We start from the raw sequence: 21,841 nt of genomic DNA on the forward strand, positions 1-21,841 counted from the left end.
ATTTTTCCAACTCTTACTTGCTCCTCTTAGTGGAACCTTAGGGTCTCTGAGTGTCTGGGGTCATCTCTGGAGTGGTCTCAGCAGTACTATGCCCTGCTTGTGCATTATGGCACTGGGCAGGGGCCATCTCAGGCATGGTCTGCCCCTCTAAGATTGCACAGCACAAGACTGGTGATCATCTCAGGCTAGCTCCCAGACAAGACCCCATAGAAACAGACTAGTTGTCATCTGGTGCTCATTCTTCATCAGGGCCTTCCCATGTGGGCCCATGCAGGGGTTATCTATATCATACTTACTCCTGCCTGGAGCCCAAGGTCCTTCTAGTCTCCTTCTATCTTCCAATAGGCTGCATAGTCCCAGAAGGGGTTTATATCATCTCTGGCTTGCTCCCTACCCTAAGAGCCCATCCAGGCCTGCACAGTGCAGGACCTGTGATCATTGCAGGCTCACTTTTGGGGGGAATGTTAGGCATCTAATCATTTTGATGTTCACAGGTCATAACACTAAGCTTAGACATAGCATCTCTCTTCTCTGCCATATATTGATGCACATGTTACAGAGTAGACATTCCTACAATGTCTCTGGGGCAGTAAAATGAAATTTTAATGTGGCTATTACCATTGTATAATCCTGAAGAGAAAAAAAAAAAAAAGAACATTGTGATGGGTCACATTTGTCCTCCACTCAGAAATACATTTGTGATGTAACTTTCCTATCAGTAACTATGAATTTAGTGTCTGCCGTGTTGCAAGTAGTATTATGGGAGAAATATGATAAATTAGACAACCTTTTCTCAATGGCTTACTTCCAAGTTAAAAACAACAAGATCACTGCAATAGCTACAATCTACATTGATTCATGTAGCTGTCATAAACAAAGTGCCAGCTAGTGCTGAACAAACTCAAAAGAGGTTTACATTAAATATTATTGTTATAATGTGGAAAAAAGAGTAAATTACAAATGGAACAGAGAGGAAGGTTGGAGATTTGAACATCATAAGAAGAAAGGAAAACAAACTGATGGCCAGAAAGAAACACAACCACAGAATTCAGAAAACATGAATGAGGAATGGACTTGGTTCTACAGCGCTCTTCACAACAATGGCTCTCAGGTCATAGTAACCTGCAAATTTTGTTATACTGACTATAGTCTCATGCCCTTCACTTGGTTTCTACAGCAACGACATCATTTAATAGAACAAGAACCTCTATTTCCAGGACTCCCCATCCTATTTCTATTGCCAGGATATCACAAGGGAACTGTGAAACAGTTCTGCATTTGATTTCATTTGGGATTTTTACAAAGCTTCATGTTGTTTGAGACATGATCTCACTACACAGCCCAGGATGAACTGAACTTTGTGCCAGCCTCCTGCCTCTTGAGGGCTAATAGTATACATATGTCATGCCATGCCTGGATTGATTGAATTTTTATTTTTCTGTGCCAGCTGTATTGTTGAAATTAAGGGCAGTTCTGCTGTGAATCCTGAATCTGACATGGAGCTCCATTTGTCTTGCTTGGCAAGCAACGCATCACATGAGCACCGTGACTGCTCCCCTTTTAGAGACTTGAAAAGCAAAGTCATACCTTTATAAATTAGCGAAGCGTTTAGATCCAGGTGTGTCTAAGCCCAAAGTCAGAGCTTTAGCTGTGAATCCATGCATCTCTTAATATTTCAAAGGATAGAGCTTTGCTATTGGTTCAATGTCCATGACTGGGATTTACTTGACTACATAAAATGAAAAAGTCTAACCGCAAAGAAACTCATTTCTTCTTCCTATACACACATGCTGCCACACTGGACCTGCTTGTCACACTGTAAAATATTATATTTTTAGTTTGGGACATTTTCTAAGTTTGAAATGCTGCCTTTATTTTTCCCAAGTCAAATAATAACTGCCTTCCTCCTAACAAAAAATTAAAGTGACAGAATTGTGTTTGCTTCTGGTTTTTATCAGATTGTATCAGAAAACACAGAGGAAAACACTAGTCTTGGAGTATGTTAGGCAGTGGTGCTAGACAATACATGTATGAACAGTGATGAACACATAACCCTGGGAAATAAATATATAGATAATTTGTGGATTTACTCATTCCTTGTACACTAGAGCAGTTGTCTATAAAATGTTATAGCTGAATGGAACATAGTTGGTTTGGTGTATTCCCTCAGTCACTGAAATTAGAGTGAAATCCAATTCTGAAGCAAAGCATTGCTTTTACAAACCAAATGCTTTTTTATTAAGTGATGCTCTCAGTTTTAAAAATGGGGGCTACTTAATTTGAATTATAATATAATTCCAAATATGTACTATATAAAAAGTATTGGGAGTAGAAATGCCAAATCTCAGGCACACATAATAAAATGAACAGGGGCAACGTTTCGACCACGTGGTTCACATGAGAGTTGATCATGGAAGTATGGATAGTCATTTAGGGGGGAAAGAATGTTAAATTATTAATTTTTAATGTTAATTATTACTAAGTTATTTGAACAACAAAAAAAAATAAGAAATTGTCATTATACTACAGTCCAAAATCAAGACACACATGGAAAATATTTGCCAATGATCAGTAGAATTCTGCTAGCAAAAATGTGGTACCATCATCTATTATCTATCTATCTATCTATCTATCTATCTATCTATCTATCTATCTATCTACCTATCTATATCTATCTATCTACCATTTTTCTATCATCTATCAATCTATCTGTCTGTCTGTCTGTCTCTCTCTCTATCAATAATTTATCTATCAAGTAATAACCTTTCTATCCCTCTATCTATCACCTATCAATATAGAAATATAGATGATAGATAGAAAGAGATGATAGAAAAATAGATGATAGATAGATAGATAATAGAAAATGATAGAAAGATGATAGATGATAGGTAGATAGATGGAAAATTATAGAAAGATGTTAGATAGATGGATAGATAGATAGATAGATAGATAGATAGATAGATAGATAGATAGATAGATAGATAGATGGAACATAAAGTTTTGAGGGTGCAAAGAGGATAGAGCTAGGAGAAGTTAGAGAGAAAAGTAACAGGATGAATATGATCAAAATGCGTTGTGCGTGAGCACCTGACTTCCCAGCAAAACAGACACCACAACAGGATCCTTCTGCACATGTTTATTGAGAGAGCTTGATTGCAGAGGCGAAAAGACCCTGAGCCCAGAACTGGCGCTGCTTATATAGGCCTAGGAGAGGCGTGTCCACACCCGATTGGTTATGCTTTCAGTACCTCATTTACGTGTCTACACCCAATTGGTTATGCTCTCAGTACCTCATTTACATACCACATTTACATATCTACACCCGATTGGTTATGCATTCAGTACCACATTTACATGCCCAGGGCTAGGCAGTGACTCGGGCAAAAAACTCTACTGCACATGCTCACATTGGTTATTTACCCAAACTTATGGGTGGTGGCCAGCAGTAGCCAATGCCACCTTGTAATGGCATATGTGGCTTCCCACAGTTGTGTACATGTATAAAATGTTTAAACAATTAATAAAATATTACGCTTTTAAAATGTGAAAAAAAAAGTGTGGTAGCAGTGGGTAAGAGGTGAACCTCCAGAAGCTTCTGCTCTAGATATAGTTCAAAATTCAACCTAAACATATGCTAAAGATCAAGCTTTAACACCCTTGCCACAAAGCCAGTATCTAATTCAGTATGTAAAAACATTCATTATTGAAATGAATTCATATGTGTTGGAATGCTCACTCTTACCCATCAGTGTGGCTAGACATTGATGAGTCCCATTTAAACAACTAAAGTTAACCCTAATCCTCCCCATACTTTTAGGGTTTGTCTCACACTTTTCTGTCTTGCTTTCTGAGGGTATTGTATTATTATTTTCGGTCTTTCTGAGTTACAGTTCATTTCATTAATTTTCAATATTTCTTGTTTCCAAAAATATGTATTTGAAATCTATAGTTCTTCCCCAGACACTCTTTTGGCTATGTTTCTATTTGAGTTGTGTTCTTATTTCAAGTCGATGTTAAGTATTTCATAAATCGCATTAAGCTTTTCTTTAACACATCAAGTATTTAGAATTATATCCCTCCTTTTCCAATTTCATGAAGGGGAAAAGAAAGTTATTTTTAAAATGTATTTCTGACTTACTGCATTATAGGTTTTAATATGTGGTTGCTGAAATATTCCTTAGAATTTTTGAAGTTGTTTTTATTGCTTAGAATGTTGTCAATTTTTAAAAATGAGTTTCATGATCACTAAAAGCAATGTGAGTTTTCTATTTTTTGGAAGCAAGGTTCTCTATGCTGTACCTATTAAATAATGCACACTAGTTATGTTATTCAAAACATATGTACCGTAAGTTTGCTTTGTGCTCCAATTTCTCAAATTTTGTACTTTTTAGCTGTATTAACTTTTGTGATTATAATATTATTACAATATTTTCCCTTCCCTATCCTTCCATGATAACTTCTTACATTATATTTCCTTATGTATAGTTTATGATAAATTTATCAATGGATGTAAAATCCTTCATGTTATGAAACCGTGCGATACTGTCTAATACTTGCGTTTTACCATGTTTTCCAATCAAAATTATTATTTTTGTTGCTAATTCCTATTTATGTTCATAAGCAGACTTCAATGGAATCTTTATTTATCATTGATTCTCTCTATGCTTTGTTCTTTACTTTGGAAAAACACACTTACAAAGAAAGTGCAAATGAAGCAAAGAGCTTCCATATGCACTTTGTATAAGCCTCCTTGATATTAACCAGTAAGCCCTTCTACTTTATATGTATTTTTATACACATTACTTTCTTGAACATTTAGGAGCAAGATGTAGAAAGGTAAGCAGATTCTCTTATAAAGCCAAGGCTCAACGAGCAAATTTATATGCAAGATTATATATAATGTATATCAGTTACTAGTGTTGTTTTAAACCTAAAGAATTTCTGTCTTTGTCTTTGTTTTGTTGTTGCTTTGGTTTTTGCTTTGTTTGGTTTTTGTCTCTTAAAATTGTGACCATATCAGTATTATAGGGTATGCTTTAGTAGCTTATGGTTGCATCGTGATTATATTTAGTTAATAAGGTTAAGCACTTTGGGTAAAGAATCCTGCAGAAGGGATGTGTCAGGATGTAGAGTATTTTCCTGTTAATACTGCCTTTGGCTGTGTAGTTAAGCCCTAATGTGTCAGGAGCCTCCTTGATAAAGTTATGGTTTCTCCCTTTGCAGTACTAAGTATTTTGTACAAAGGAAGCCAAAGGCTAAGATTTCATGCTTTGACAAAGTTTCATCTGCTATATTAACTAGTTTTCATGGTTCCTAGTTAATTAACTTCTAAGAATGCCAATGTCCAAGGAGGCGTCCATTGAACAATGAATCCAAGAAAACCAACCAGAGCTGTGTGCTCCATTGTGATCCAGCCTCCGCAGTCAGACAGCAACATTTCTACTCCAGTGTTACAAGTTAACCATGATGCAAAACAGAATCAAAATGAAGAGAGCTATACTGAACCATCCAATTCAAAAGTAAATCAAAATAGCTGCATTCTCACTTATTTATTTGTATGTAAAAATATTTGCATTATTTGCATGCATATCTATATTTATGTGTGTATGTGTGTAGATAATATATATATATATATATATATATATATATGACAAACAAGGTAACCTTTTTAATATATAAGGAAAAAAGATGACATATATATGTATGTATGTATGTATTTACATGCATACTATATACATTCATACACATACATACATAAATACATACATACATGCATACATACATACATCTAACATAAGAGAACATGCTTATATTGGAGAAAGATTGGTGAAAGCTGGTTGATAAATAGAAAGTAAATAAAAATGCTTGTGGATGAATGGTAGCATTTTATACAGTCAAAATTATGAGTGATGAAATGTTTTCAGCTGAAGCTTAATTTAAAATAAATAAGTGCAACCATGAAAAGAAGATGAATACAAGATTGTTTGCTGCTAACCCACTAGTGCCAGTCTCCACCACAACAAGAAGTGCCACAAGTGACCCAGAAAGATGGTCAGTAGTTCCCTGTTCCTGTCTGCCAAGCTGGAGAATTTCCTCATTTATACTCACTTAGCACATGACCAGAGAGAGCTGTTCTGGTATTCTAAACCACACACTGATATATAATGGTTGTCGTGTGAACATTAAAGCCAAGCACACCAAATAAGCTTATATCAGTGCTATAGACATCATAAATACTTTATTAAAATATTTAAAATGCCAGCCTCAGATCACTAACACAAACTTATAATTTCTTCCAAAATATTTCCAAGTAGTAGGCAGGGTTCCAGTCCATTTTGTTGTTGGTGGGAATGCAAGCTTGTACAACCACTTGTACAACCACTCTGGAAATCAGTCTGGCGGTTTCTCAGAAAATTAGACATGGTACTACCGGAGGATCCCACAATACCTCTCCTGGGCATATATCCAGAAGATGTTCCAACTAGTAAGAAGGACACATGCTCCACTATGTTCATAGCAGCCTTATTTATAATAGCCAGAAGCTGGAAAGAACCCAGATGCCCCTCAACAGAGGAATGGATAAAAAAAAAAATGTGCTACATTTACACAATGGAGTACTACTCAGCTATTAAAAACCATGAATTTATGAAATTCCTAGGCAAATGGTTGGACCTGGAGGGCATTATCCTGAGTGAGGTAACTCAATCACAAAAGAACTCAAATGATATGTACTCACTGATAAGTGGATATTAGCCCAGAAACTTAGAATACCCAAGATATAAGTTACAATTTGCAAAACACATGAAACTCAAGAAGAACGAAGACCAAAGTGTGGACACTTTGTCCCTTCTTAGAATTGGGAACAAAACACCCATGGAAGGAGTTACAGAGACAAAGTTTGGAGCTGAGACAGAAGGATGCACCATCTAGAGACTGCCATATCCAGGGATCCATCCCATAATCAGACTCCAAACGCTGACACCATTGCATACACTAGCAAGCTAGTGCTGATAGGACCCTGATACAGCTGTCTCTAGTGAGACTACGCCAGGGCCTAGCAAACACATAAGTGGATGCTCACAGTCAGCTATTGGATGGATCACAGGGCCCCCAATGGAGGAGCTAGAGAAAATACCCAAGGAGCTAAAGGGATCTGCAAACCTATAGGTGGAACAACATTATGAACTAACCAGAACCCTGGAGCTCTTGACTCTAGCTGCATATGTATCAAAAGATGGCCTAGTCGGCCATCACTGAAAAGAGAGGCCCATTGGACTTGCAAACTTTATATTTCCCAGTCCAGGGGAACACCAGGGCCAAAAAGTGGGAGTGGGTGGGTAGGGGGTGGGGGGGGGCGGAGGTATGGGGGACTTTTGGGATAGCATTGGAAATGTAAATGGGGAAAATACCTAATAAAAATTAAAAATAAATAAATAAAATTTGGGCAAACATGCCTGCTTTCCTCTAAAGGGAAGGCTTATCAGTTATCCTTCCCATTCAGTTCTGAGTATGTCAATGCCTATGAGAATATCTCTATGCCAATGGGACATGTACGAACCAATCAGGAGGAGGGAAAACTAGACTCTGTGGGTCTACTCCCTGGTTTTACCTTAAGTGTCTCTATTCATGTTCATTAATTCTAGGGAGATTTTCCAGACCTCCTCATTTCCAACATCACCCTTATGAACAGTCTCTTCTTTGGGCTTAATTAAAATCTATTAATTACCTATTATTTTCTGTGGTTACATAGGAAACTAAGGCTAAGAAACCAACCTGTAATTCAGAATATCCACACAGTTCATGGTTCTACTTAGGATAATCTTGGAAATGATACTGTATATTACCCACTCTCAACTTGTAAGCGTGGCTTTACTCTAAATAGTCTGTCACGTGGCCTTAACAGGATAGACAGTAGTGCTTCATTCTCACTCATTAATTTATGTGTATACATATATGCATTGTTTATTTGTGTGTGGGTGTGTGAGTGTGTATGAGATAGGGTAAATTTTTGAATTTGTAATAAAAATTATATGCATATGTATCTGAGTTACATTTTTTTGAAAATTTTTATTGAATAGTTTCTTTGTTTATATTTCGAATGTTATCCTTTCTTGGTTTCCTTTTTCTGAAAACTCCCTATCCAACCTGCCCTCCCATTGCTTCTATGAGGGTGTCCCCTCCATCCACTCACCCACTGCCACTTCCCAGGCATTCCCCTACACTGGAACATTGAGCCTTCACAGAACAAAGGGCCTCTCCTCCCAATGGTGTTGCAAAAGGACATTCTCTATTACATATGTGGCAGGAGCTATGGTTCCCTCCATGTGTACTCTTCGGTTGGTGATTTAGTCCCAGGGAGCTCTAGGGGAGAGGGGTCTGGTTGGTTGATATTGTTGTTACTCCTATGGGGCTGCAAACCCCTTCAGCTCCTTCAGTCCTTTCTCTAACTCCTCCATTGGGGACCCAGTGCATAGACCAATGGATAGCTGTGCCTCTGTATTTGTCAGGCTCTGGCAGAGCCTCTAAGGAGACAGCTATATCAGGCTCCTGTCAGCAAGCACTTCTTAGCATCCACAACAGTGTCTGAGTTTGTTAACTATGCATGGAATAGATCCCCTGGTCAGGGAGTATCTGGATGGCCTTTCCTTCAGTCTCTGTTCCACACTTTGTCTCCATATCTTCTCCCGTGTGTCTTTAGTTCCCCATTCTAAGAAGGACCAATGCATCCATGATTTGGTCTTCATTCCTCTGGAACTTCAGGTGGTCTGTGAATTGTATCATGGGTATTCCAAACATTTGGGAAAATATCCACTTATCATTGAGTGCATACCTTGTGTGTTCTTTTGTGATTGGGTAACCTCACTCAGGATGGTATTTTCATCCATTTGCCTAATAATTTCATGGTTATTGTTTTTAATAGCTGAGTAGCACTCCATTGTGTAAATATACCACATTTTCTGTATCCATTCCTCTGTTGAAGGACATCTGGGTTCTTTCCAGCTTCTGGCTATTATAAATAAGGCTGCTGTGAACATAGGGGTACATGTAACCTTGGAATATATTGGAGCATGTTTTGGGTATTTGCCCAGGAGTGATATAGCTGGGTCCTCAGATAATACAACGTCTAATTATCTGAGTAACCACCAGACTGATTACCAGAGTGGTTGTACGAGCTTGCAATCCCACCAGCGATGGAGGAGTGCTCCTCTTTCTCTACATCCTAGCTAGAATCTGCTGTCACCTGAATTTTGATCTTAGCCATTCTGGCTGGAGTGAGGTGGAATCTCAGGGTTGTTTTGATTTGCATTTCCCTGATGACTAGGGATGTTGAACATTTTTTTAGCTGCTTCTCAGTCATTCAGTATTCCTGAGTTGAGAATTCTTTGTTTTGCTCTGTACCCCATTTTTAATAGGGTTATTTGATTCTCTGGACTCTAGATTCTTGAGTTCTTTGTATATATTGGATATTAGCCCTCTATCAGATGGAGGGTTAGTGAGGATCTTTTCCTAATCTGTTGGTTGCCATTTTGTCCAATTTACAGTGTCCTTTGCTTAAGGAAGCTTTGCAATTTTATGAGGTCCCATTTGTTGATTCTTGATCTTAGATAATAAGTCATTTGCATTCTGTCCAGGAAAATATCCCCTGTGCACGAGTGATCGAGACACTTTCCCACTTTCTTTTCTATTAGTTTCAATATATCTGGTTTTACATGGAGGTCCTTGATCCAGTTGGACTTGAGCTTTGTACAAGGAGATAAGAATTTTGCATTCTTCTACATGCTGACCTCCAGTTGAACCATCACAAATTGATGGAAATGCTGCCTTTTTCTCACTGGATGGTTTTAGCTTCTTTGTCAAAGATCAAGTGACCGTAGCTATGTGGGTCCATTTCTGGGTCTTCATTTATGTTCCATTGGTCTACCTGCCTGTCACTGTACCAGTACCATGCAGTTTTTATCACTGTTTCTTTATAATACAGCTTGAGGGATGGTGATCCCCCAGTTCCTTTATTGTTGAGAATAGTTTACACAATCCTGGGTTTTTTGTTAACCCAGATGAATCTGAAAATTGATCTTTAGAAATCTATGAGGAATTGAGTTGGAATTTTGATAGGGATTGCATTTAATCTTTAGATTGCTTTTGGCAGGGTAGCCATTTTTACTATATTAATCCTGCCAATCCAAGAGCATGGGAGATCTTTCCATCTTCTGAAATCTTCTTCGATTTCTTACTTCAGAGACTTGAAGTTCTTGTCATTCAGATCTTTCATTTGCTTGGTTATAGTCACATCAAGGTATTTTATATTATTTGTGACCATTGTGAAGAGTGTCCTTTCTCTTACTTCTTTATCATTTGTATAAAGAAAAGCCACTGATTTGTTTGAGTACATTTTATATCCAACCACTTTGCTGAAGTTGCTTATCAGGTGGAGGGGTTCTCTGGTACAATTTTTGGGGTCACTTAAGTATACTATCATATCATCTGCAAATAGTGATATTTTGACTTCTTCCTTTCCAATTTGTATCCCCTTGACCTTCTTTTGTTGTCTAATTGCTCTGGCTAGGACTTCAAGTAAGACATTGAATAGGTAGGGAGAAAGTGGGCAGTCTTATCTAGTCCCTAGTTTTAGTGGGTTGCTTCGAGTTTCTCTCCATTTAGTTTGATGTTGGCTGGTTTGCTGTATATTGCTTTTACTATATTTAGGTATGGGCCTTGAATTCCTGATCTTTCCAACACTTTTATCATGAAGGGATGTTGAATTTTATCAAATGCTTCCTCAGCATCTAATGAAATGATTATGTAGTTTTTTTCTTTGAGTTTCTTCATATAGTGGATTATGTTGATAGATTTCCATATATTAAACCATCCCTACTTCCCTAGGATGAAGCCTACTAGATCATGACGGATGATCGTTTTGATATGTTCTTGGATTCAGTTTGCAAGAATTTTATTGAGTATTTTTGCATCCATATTCATAAGTAAAATTGGTTTGAAGTTCTCTTTCTTTGTTGGGTCTTTGTGTGGTTTAGGTATAATAGTAATTGTGGCTACATAGAACTAATTGGGTAGAGTACCTTCTGTTTTTATTTTGTGGAGTAGTTTGGGGAGAATTGGAATTAGGTCTTCTTTGAAGGCGTAATAGAATTCTGAACTAAACCCATCTTGTCCTTGGCTTCTTTTTTTTTTTTTTTTTTTGGTTGGGAGACTATTAATGAGTGCTTCTCTTTCTTTAAGGGTTATGAGACAGTTTAGATGTCTTATCTGATCCTAATCTAACTTTGGTATCTGATATCTATCTAGAAAGTGATCCATCTTATCCAGGCTTTCCAGTTTTGTTGAGTATAGTCTTTAGTAGTAGGATCTGTTGACTTTTTTTTTTATTTCCTCAGTTTCTGTTGTCATATCTCACTTTTCATTTCTGATTTTGCTAATTTAGATACTGTCTCTGTGCTCTGGGGTTAGTCTGGCTAAGGGCTTATCTAGCATGTTGATTTACTCAAAGAATCTGCTCCTGCTTTGGTTGATTCTTTGTATAGCTTTTTGTTGTTGTTGTTTCTACTTGGTTGAGCCCTGAGTTTGATTATTTCCTGCCATGTACTCATCTTGGGTGTATTTGCTTCTTTGTATTCTAGAGCTTTCAGATGTGCTGTCAAGCTGCTAGTGTATGCTCTCTCCTGTTTCTTTTTGGAGGCACTCAGAACTATGAGTTTTCCTCTTAGCACTGCTTTCATTGTGTCCCACAAGTTTGGGTATATTGTGCCTTCATTTTCATTGAATTTCCAAAATTGTTTAATTTCTTTCTTTATTTCTTCCTTGACCAAGTTATCATTGACTAGGGCATTTTTCAGTTTCCATATGTCTGTGGGCTTTCTTTTTTTTTTTTTTTTTTTATATTTTTATTACATAATTTCCTCAATTACATTTCCAATACTATCCCAAAAGTCCCCCATAGCGCCCCCCACTTCCCTACCCACCCATTCCCATTCTTTTGGCCCTGGCATTCCCCTATATTGGGGCATATAAAGTTTGCAAGTCCAATGGGCCTCTCTTTCCATTGATGGCCGACTAGGCCATCTTTCGATACATATGCAGCTAGAGACAAGAGCTCCAGGGTTCCGGTTAGTACATCATGTTGTTCCAACAATAGGGTTGCAGATCCCTTTAGCTCCTTGGGTACTTTCTCTAGCTTCTCCATTGGGAGCCCTGTGATACATCCAATAGCTGACTGTGAACATCCACTCCTGTGTTTGCTAGGCCCCGGCATCGTCTCACAAGAGACAGCTATATTTGGGTCCTTTCAGCAAGATCTTGCTAGTGTATGCAATGGTGTCAGCGTTTAGAAGCTGATTATGGGACGGATCCCTGGATACAGCAGTCTCTAAATGGTCCATCCTTTCATCACAGCTACGAACTTTGTCTCTGTAGCTCCTTCCCTGGGTGTTTTGTTCCCAATTCTAAGAAGGTGCACAGTGTCCACACTTTGGTCTTCATTCTTCTTGAGTTTCATGCGTTTAGCAAATTGTATCTTATATCTTGGGTATCCTAAGTTTTGGGCTAATATCCACTTATCAATGAATACATATTGTGTGAGTTCTTTTGTGATTGTGTTACTTCACTCAAGATGATGCCCTCCAGGTCCATCCATTTGGCTAGGAATTTCATAAATTCATTCTTTTTAATAGCTGAGTAGTACTCCATTGTGTAAATGTACCATAATTTCTGTATCCATTCCTCTGTTGAGGGACATCTGGGTTCTTTCCAGCTTCTGGCTATTATAAATAGGGCTGCTATGAACATAGTGGAGCATGTGTCCTTTTTACCGGTTGGGACATCTTCTGGATATATGCCCAGGAGAGGTATTGCTGGATCCTCCGGTAGTACTATGTCCAATTTTCTGAGGAACCGCCAGACTGATTTCCAGAGTGGTTGTACAAGCTTGCAATCCCACCAACAATGGAGGAGTGTTCCTCTTTCTCCACATCCTCGCCAGCATCTGCTGTCACCTGAATTTTTGATCTTAGCCATTCTGACTGGTGTGAGGTGGAATCTCAGGGTTGTTTTGATTTGCATTTCCCTGATGATTAAGGATGTTGAACATTTTTTCAGGTGCTTCTCTGCCATTCGGTATTCCTCAGGTGAGAATTCTTTGTTCAGTTCTGAGCCCCATTTTTTAATGGGGTTATTTGACTTTCTGGAGTCCACCTTCTTGAGTTCTTTATATATATTGGATATTAGTCCCTTATCTGATTTAGGATAGGTGAAGATCCTTTCCCAATCTGTTGGTGGTTTTTTTGTCTTATTGATGGTGTCTTTAGCCTTGCAGAAGCTTTGTAGTTTCATGAGGTCCCACTTGTCAATTCTCGATCTTACAGCACAAGCCATTACTGTTCTATTCAGGAATTTTTCCCCTGTGCCCATATCTTCAAGGCTTTTCCCCACTTTCTCCTCTATAAGTTTCAGTGTCTCTGGTTTTATGTGAAGTTCCTTGATCCACTTAGACTTGACCTTAGTACAAGGAGATAGGAATGGATCGATTCGCATTCTTCTACATGTTAACAACCAGTTGTGCCAGCACCATTTGTTGAAAATGCTGTCTTTCTTCCACTGGATGTTTTTAGCTCCCTTGTCGAAGATCAAGTGACCATAGGTGTGTGGGTTCATTTCTGGGTCTTCAATTCTATTCCATTGGTCTATTTGTCTGTCACTATACCAGTACCATGCAGTTTTTATCACAATTGCTCTGTAGTAGAGCTTTAGGTCCGGCATGGTGATTCCACCAGAGGTTCTTTTATCCTTGAGAAGAGTTTTTGCTATCCTAGGTTTTTTGTTATTCCAGATGAATTTGCAGATTGCACTTTCTAATTCGTTGAAGAATTGATTTGGAATTTTGATGGGGATTGCATTGAATCTGTAGATTGCTTTTGGCAAGATAGCCATTTTTACAATGTTGATCCTGCCAATCCATGAGCATGGGAGATCTTTCCATCTTCTGAGATCTTCTATAATTTCTTTCTTCAGAGACTTGAAGTTTTTATTATACAGATCTTTCACTTCCTTAGTTAGAGTCACGCCAAGATATTTTATATTATTTGTGACTATTGAGAAGGGTGTTGTTTCCCTAATTTCTTTCTCAGCCTGTTTATTCTTTGTGTAGAGAAAGGCCATTGATTTGTTTGAGTTAATTTTATATCCAGCTACTTCACCGAAGCTGTTTATCAGGCTTAGGAGTTCTCTGGTGGAATTTTTAGGGTCACTTATATATACTATCATATCATCTGCAAAAAGTGATATTTTGACTTCATCTTTTCCAATTTGTATCCCTTTGATCTCCTTTTGTTGTCGAATTGCTCTGGCTAGGACTTCAAGTACAATGTTGAATAGGTATGGAGAAAGTGGACAGCCTTGTCTAGTCCCTGATTTTAGAGGGATTGCTTCAAGCTTCTCACCATTTACTTTGATGTTGGCTACTGGTTTGCTGTAGATTGCTTTTATCATGTTTAGGTATGGGCCTTGAATTCCTGATCTTTCCAAGACTTTTATCATGAATGGGTGTTGGATCTTGTCAAATGCTTTTTCCGCATCTAACGAGATGACCATGTGGTTTTTATCTTTGAGTTTGTTTATATACTGGATTACGTTGATGGATTTCCGTATATTGAACCATCCCTGCATCCCTGGGATGAAACCTACTTGGTCAGGATGGATGATTGTTTTGATGTGTTCTTGGATTCGGTTAGCAAGAACTTTATTGAGGATTTTTGCATCAATATTCATAAGGGATATTGGTCTGAAGTTTTCTATCTTTGTTGGGTCTTTTTGTGGTTTAGGTATCAGAGTAATTGTGGCTTCATAGAATGAGTTGGGTAGAGTACCTTCTGTTTCTATTTTGTGGAATAGTTTGTGAAGAACTGGGATTAGATCTTCTTTGAAGGTCTGATAGAACTCTGCACTAAACCCATCTGGTCCTGGGCTTTTTTTAGTTGGGAGACTATTAATGACTGCTTCTATTTCTTTGGGGGATATAGGGCTGTTTAGATCATTAACCTGATCTTGATTCAACTTTGGTACCTGGTATCTGTCTAGGAACTTGTCCATTTCATCCAGGTTCTCCAGTTTTGTTGAGTATAGCCTTTGGTAGAAGGATCTGATGGTGTTTTGGATGTCTTCAGGATCTGTTGTTATGTCTCCTTTTTCATTTCTGATTTTGTTAATTAGGATGCTTTCCCTGTGCCCTCTAGTGAGTCTGGCTAAGGGTTTATCTATCTTGTTGATTTTCTCAAAGAACCAGCTCCTTGATTGGTTGATTCTTTGAATAGTTTTTCTTGTTTCCACTTGGTTGATTTCACCCCTGAGTTTGATTATTTCCTGCCGTCTACTCCTCTTGGGTGAATTTGCTTCCTTTTGTTCTAGTGCTTTTAGGTGTGTTGTCAAGCTGCTAATGTGTGCTCTCTCTAGTTTCCTTTTGGAGGCACTCAGAGCTATGAGTTTTCCTCTTAAAAATGCTTTCATTGCGTCCCATAAGTTTGGGTATGTTGTGGCTTCATTTTCATTGAACTCTAAAAAGTCCTTAATTTCTTTCTTTATTCCTTCCTTGACCAAGGTATCATTGAGAAGAGTGTTGTTCAGTTTCCACGTGAAGGTGGGCTTTCTATTATTTATTTTGTTATTGAAGATCAGCCTTAGTCCATGGTGATCTGATAGGATGCATGGGACAATTTCAATATTTTTATATCTGTTGAGGCCTGTTTTGTGACCAATTATGTGGTCAATTTTGGAGAAGGTACCATGAGGTGCTGAGAAGAAGGTATATCCTTTTGTTTTAGGATAGAATGTTCTGTAGATATCTGCCAGATCCATTTGATTCATAATTTCTGTTAGTTTCACTGTGTCCCTGTTTAGTTTCTGTTTCCATGATCTGTCCATTGGTGAAAGTGGTGTGTTGAAGTCTCCCACTATTATTGTATGAGGTGCAATGTGTGCTTTGAGATTTACTAAAGTTTCTTTAATGAATGTGGCTGCCTTTGTATTTGGAGCATAGATATTCAGGATTGATAGTTCCTCTTGGAGGATTTTACCTTTGATGAGTATGAAGTGTCCCTCCCTGTCTTTTTTAATGACTTTGGGTTGGAAGTCAATCTTATCAGATATTAGGATGGCTACTCCAGCTTGTTTCTTCATGCCATTTGCTTGGAGAATTGTTTTCCAGCCTTTCATTCTGAGGTAGTGTCTATCCTTTTCTCTGAGATGAGTTTCCTGTAAGCAGCAAAATGTTGGGTCTTGTTTGTGTAGCCAGTTTGTTAGTCTATGTCTTTTTATCGGGGAGTTGAGTCCATTGATATTAAGAGATATTAAGGAAAAGAAATTGGTGTTTCCTGTTATTTTTGATGTTAAAGTTGGCATTTTGTTCTTGTGGCTGTCTTCTTTTAGGTTTGTTGAGGGATTACCTTCTTGTTGTTTCTAGGGCGTGGTTCCTGTCCTTGTATTGGTTTTTTTCTGTTATTATCCTTTGAAGGGCTGGATTCGTGGAGAGATAATGTGTGAATTTGGTTTTGTCGTGGAATACTTTGGTTTCTCCATCTATGTTAATTGAGAGTTTGGCTGGGTATAGTAGCCTGGGCTGGAATTTGTGTTCTTTTAGTGTCTGTATAACATCTGTCCAGGATCTTCTGGCTTTCATAGTCTCTGGTGAAAAATCTGGTGTAATTCTGATAGGCTTGCCTTTATATGTTACTTGGCCTTTTTCTCTTACTGCTTTTAGTATTCTATCTTTATTTAGAGCATTTGTTGCTCTGATTATTATGTGTCGGGAGGTATTTCTTTTCTGATCCAGTCTATTTGGAGTTCTGTAGGCTTCTTGTATGTTCATGGGCATCTCTTTCTTTAGATTTGGGAAGTTTTCTTCTATAATTTTGTTGAAGATGTTCGCTGGTCCTTTGAGTTGAAAATCTTCATTCTCATCCACTCCTATTATCCGTAGGTTTGGTCTTCTCATTGCGTCCTGGATTTCTTGGATGTTTTGAGTTAGGATCTTTTTGCATTTTACATTTTCCTTGATTGTTGTGCCGATGTTCTCTATGGAATCTTCTGCACCTGAGATTCTCTCTTCCATCTCTTGTATTCTGTTGCTGATGCTTGCATCTATGGTTCCAGATTTCTTTCCTAGGGTTTCTATCTCCAGTGTTGCCTCATTTTGGGTTTTCTTTATTGTGTCTACTTCCCTTTTTAGGTCTAGTATGGTTTTGTTCATTTCCATCATCTGTTTGGATGTGTTTTCCTGTTTTTCTGTAAGGACTTCTACCTGTTTGATTATGTTATCATGTTTTTCTTTAAGGATTTGTAACTCTTTAGCAGTGTTCTCCTGCAATTCTTTAAGGGATTTTTGTGCTTCCTCTTTATTGTCTTCTTCCTTTTTAGCAGTGTTCTCCTGCATTTCTTTAAGTGTGTTATTAACGTCCTTCTTGAAGTCCTCTATCATCATCAGGAGATATGCTTTTAAATCCGTGTCTAGCTTTTCCGGTGTGTTGGGGTGCCCTGGACTGGGTGAAGTGGGGGTGCTGGGTTCTGATGATGGTGAGTGGTCTTGGTTTCTGTTAGTAAGATTATTACGTTTACCTTTCGCCATCTGGTAATCTCTGGGGTTAGTTGTTATCGTTGTCACTATTTAAAGATTGGAGCAGAAGCTGTGTTCCACTCACCAGCAGTCCCAAAATCCTGCGGCGGGGGTCGTGGGTAGCTGGCGGGTGTCAGGCAACCCTGCGCTCCCGCTACCCTGGCGCTGATCCGGCCGGGTGAGGCCTGTGGCCCTACTCAGGCTGGTTTCTGCTTCCCTAACTAATGCAGTCTCAGGTCCCGCGCAATTGGATTGGAGCAGAAGCTGTGCTCCCCTCACCAGAAGTCTTAAGATCCTGTGGCGGGTGTTGTGGGCAGTTGGCGAGTGTCAGCAGACCCTGCGCCCCAGCTGCTCAGGTGCTTTTCTGACCGGAAGAGGCTTGTGGCCCTGTGTGGGCCGGATTTCTCTCTCCCCAACCAGAGCAGTCTCAGGTCCCGCGTGATTGGACTGGAGCAGAAGCTGTGTTCCACTCACCAGCAGTCCCAAAATCCTGCGGCGGGGGTCGTGGGTAGCTGGCGGGTGTCAGGCAACCCTGCGCTCCCGCTACCCTGGCGCTGATCCGGCCGGGTGAGGCCTGTGGCCCTACTCAGGCCGGTTTCTGCTTCCCTAACTAATGCAGTCTCAGGTCCCGCGCAATTGGATTGGAGCAGAAGCTGTGTTCCACTCACCAGCAGTCCCAAAATCCTGCGGCGGGGGTCGTGGGTAGCTGGCGGGTGTCAGGCAACCCTGCGCTCCCGCTACCCCGGCGCTGATCCAGCCGGATGAGGCCTGTGGTCCTCCTCAGGCCGGTTTCTGCTTCCCTAACTAAATCGTCTGTGGGCTTTCTATTGCTTTTGTTGTTATTGAAGACCAGCCTGAGTCTGTGGTGATCTGATAGGATGCATGGGATTAATTCAATCTTCTTGTATGTGTTGAGGCATGTTTGTTACCAATTATATGGTCAGTTTTGAGGAAGGTACTATGAGGTGCTAAGATGTTATATTCTATTGTTTCAGGATGAAATGTATAAAAATTTGTTAAATCCATTTGATTCATAACTTCTGTTAGTTTCACTGTGTCTCTGCTTAGTTTTGTTTCCATGATCTGTCCATTGCTGGGAGTGGGGTGTTGAAGTCCCCCACTATTATTGTGTGAGATGCAATGTGTGCTTTGAGATTTAGTAACATTTCTTTTATGAATGTGGGTGTCCTTACATTTGAAGGATAGATGTTCAGGATTGAGAGTACATTTTGATAGATGTTTTCCTTTTATGAGTACGTAGTGTCCTTCCTTATCTTTTTTGATAAATTTTGGTTGAAAGATGATTTTATTCAATATTAGAATGACTACTGCAGCTTTTTTCTTTGGACCATTTGCTTAGAAAATTGTTTTCCAGCCCATTACTCTGAGATAGTGTCTGTCTTTGTCACTGAGGTATGTTTCCTGTATGCAGCAAAATGCTGGGTCCTGATTACATATCCAGTTAGTCTGTTAGTCTATGTCTTTTTATTGGGGAATTTAATCCATTGACATTAAGGGATATTAAAGAATCTTGATTCTTGTTTCCTATTATTTTTGGTGTTAGAGGTGGAATTATGTTTGGGTGGCTATCATCTTTTAGGTTTGTTAAAAAATTACTTTCCTACTTTTTCTAGGGTGTAGGGTGTAGTTTTTTTTCCTTGTGTTTGAGTTTTCCATCTATTATCCTTTGTATAGCTGGATTTGTGGAAAGATATTGTGTAAATTTGGTTTTGTCATGGAATTTCTTGATTTCTCCATCTATGGTAATTGAGAGTTTTGCTGGGTATAGTAGCCTAGGCTGGCATTTGTGTTCTCTTAGTGTCTGTATGACATCTGCCCAGGATATTCTAGCTTTCATAGTCCCTGATGAGAAGTCTGGTATATTTCTAATATCTCTGCCTTTATATCTTACTTGACCTTTTTCCCTTACTGTTTTTAATGTTCTCTCTTATTTTGTGCATTTGGTGTTTTGACCATTATGTGATGGAGGAATTTCTTTTCTGGTTCAGTCTATTTGGAGTTCTGTAGATTTCTTGTATGTTTATGGGCATCTCTTTCTTTAGGTTAGGGACATTTTCTTCTATAATTGTGTTGAAGATATTTACTAGCCCTTTAAGTTGAAAATCTTCACTCTCTTCTATACCTATTATCCTTTGGTTTGGTCTTCTCATTGGGTCCTGGATTTCCTGAATGGTTTAAGTTAGGATATGTTTTCATTTTGCATTTTCTTTGACTATTGTGTCAATGTTTTCTTTGGTGTCTTCTGCACCAGAGATTCTTTCCTCTATCTCTTATATTTTGTTGGTGATGCTTGCATCTATGACTCTTGATCTCTTTCCTAGGTTTTCTATCTCCAGTGTTGTCTCCCTTTGTTATTTCTTTTTTGTTTCTATTTCCATTTTTAGGTCCTAGATGGTTTTTTTCAATTCCTTCATCTGTTTGGTTGTATTTTCCTGTAATTCTTTAAGGGGTTTTTGTGTTTCCCCTCTAAGGGATTCTACCTGTTTACTAATCCTGTATTTCTTTTTTTTTAATTTTTAATATTTTTATTACATATTTTCCTCAATTACATTTCCAATGCTATCCCAAAAGTTCCCCATAGCGCCCCCCACTTCCCTACCCACCCATTCCCATTCTTTTGGCCCTGGCATATATATATATATATGCCCTATATTGGGAATATAAAGTTTGCAAGTCCAATATATATATATATATATATATGCCCTATATTGGGGCATATAAAGTTTGCAAGTCCAATGGGCCTCTCTTTCCAGTGATGGCCAACTAGGCCATCTTTCGATACATATGCAGCTAGAGACAAGAGCTCCGGGGTACTGGTTAGTACATCATGTTGTTCCAACAATAGGGTTGCAGATCCCTTTAGCTCCTTGGGTACTTTCTCTAGCTTCTCCATTGGGAGCCCTGTGATACATCCAATAGCTGACTGTGAGCATCCACTCCTGTGTTTGCTAGGCCCCGGCATCATCTCACAAGAGATAGCTATATTTGGGTCCTTTCAGCAAAATCTTGCTAGTGTATGCAATGGTGTTAGGGTTTAGAAGCTGATTATGGGATGGATCCCTGGATACGGCAGTCTCTAAATGGTCCATCCTTTCATCACAGCTACGAACTTTGTCTCTGTAACTCCTTCCCTGGGTGTTTTGTTCCCAATTCTAAGAAGGGGCACAGTGTCCACACTTTGGTCTTCATTCTTCTTGAGTTTCATGCGTTTAGCAAATTGTATCTTATATCTTGGGTATCGTAAGTTTTGGGCTAATATCCACTTATCAGTGAATACATATTGTGTGAGTTCTTTTGTGATTGTGTTACCTCACTCAAGATGATGCCCTCCAGGTCCATCCATTGGCTAGGAATTTCATAAATCCATTCTTTTTAATAGCTGAGTAGTACTCCATTGTGTAAATGTACCATAATTTCTGTATCCATTCCTCTGTTGAGGGACATCTGGGTTCTTTACAGCTTCTGGCTATTATAAATAGGGCTGCTATGAACATAGTGGAGCATGTGTCCTTCTTACCGGTTGGGACATCTTCTGGATATATGCCCAGGAGAGGTATTGCTGGATCCTCCGGTAGTACTATGTCCAATTTTCTGAGGAACCGCCAGACTGATTTCCAGAGTGGTTGTACAAGCTTGCAATCCCACCAACAATGGAGGAGTGTTCCTCTTTCTCCACATCCTCACCAGCATCTGCTGTCACCTGAATTTTTGATCTTAGCCATTCTGACTGGTGTGAGGTGGAATCTCAGGGTTGTTTTGATTTGCATTTCCCTCATGATTAAGGATGTTGAACATTTTTTCAGGTGCTTCTCTGCCATTCGGTATTCCTCAGGTGAGAATTCTTTGTTCAGTTCTGAGCCCCATTTTTTAATGGGGTTATTTGACTTTCTGGAGTCCACCTTCTTGAGTTCTTTATATATATTGGATATTAGTCCCTTGTCTGATTTAGGATAGGTGAAGATCCTTTCCCAATCTGTTGGTGGTTTTTTTGTCTTATTGATGGTGTCTTTTGCCTTGCAGAAGCTTTGCAGTTTCATGAGGTCCCACTTGTCAATTCTCGATCTTACAGCACAAGCCATTGCTGTTCTATTCAAGAATTTTTCCCCTGTGCCCATATCTTCAAGGCTTTTCCCCACTTTCTCCTCTATAAGTTTCAGTGTCTCTGGTTTTATGTGAAGTTCCTTGATCCACTTAGACTTGACCTTAGTA

General features: G+C 38.9%; 1 non-coding gene across 1 annotated transcript; it reads right to left on the bottom strand.

Moving 5' to 3' along the window:
* Nucleotides 1–460: 460 nt before the first annotated feature.
* Nucleotides 461–591, bottom strand: LOC115030005 (small nucleolar RNA SNORA17). The gene has a single exon (XR_003835604.1). It is a non-coding gene; the product is annotated as a small nucleolar RNA SNORA17 (small nucleolar RNA).
* Nucleotides 592–21,841: the final 21,250 nt, after the last annotated feature.

This window comes from Mus caroli, unplaced genomic scaffold (assembly GCF_978045245.1).
Source record: "Mus caroli unplaced genomic scaffold, Mus_caroli_1 scaffold_20, whole genome shotgun sequence".
Classification (NCBI taxonomy): Eukaryota; Metazoa; Chordata; class Mammalia; order Rodentia; family Muridae; genus Mus; species Mus caroli.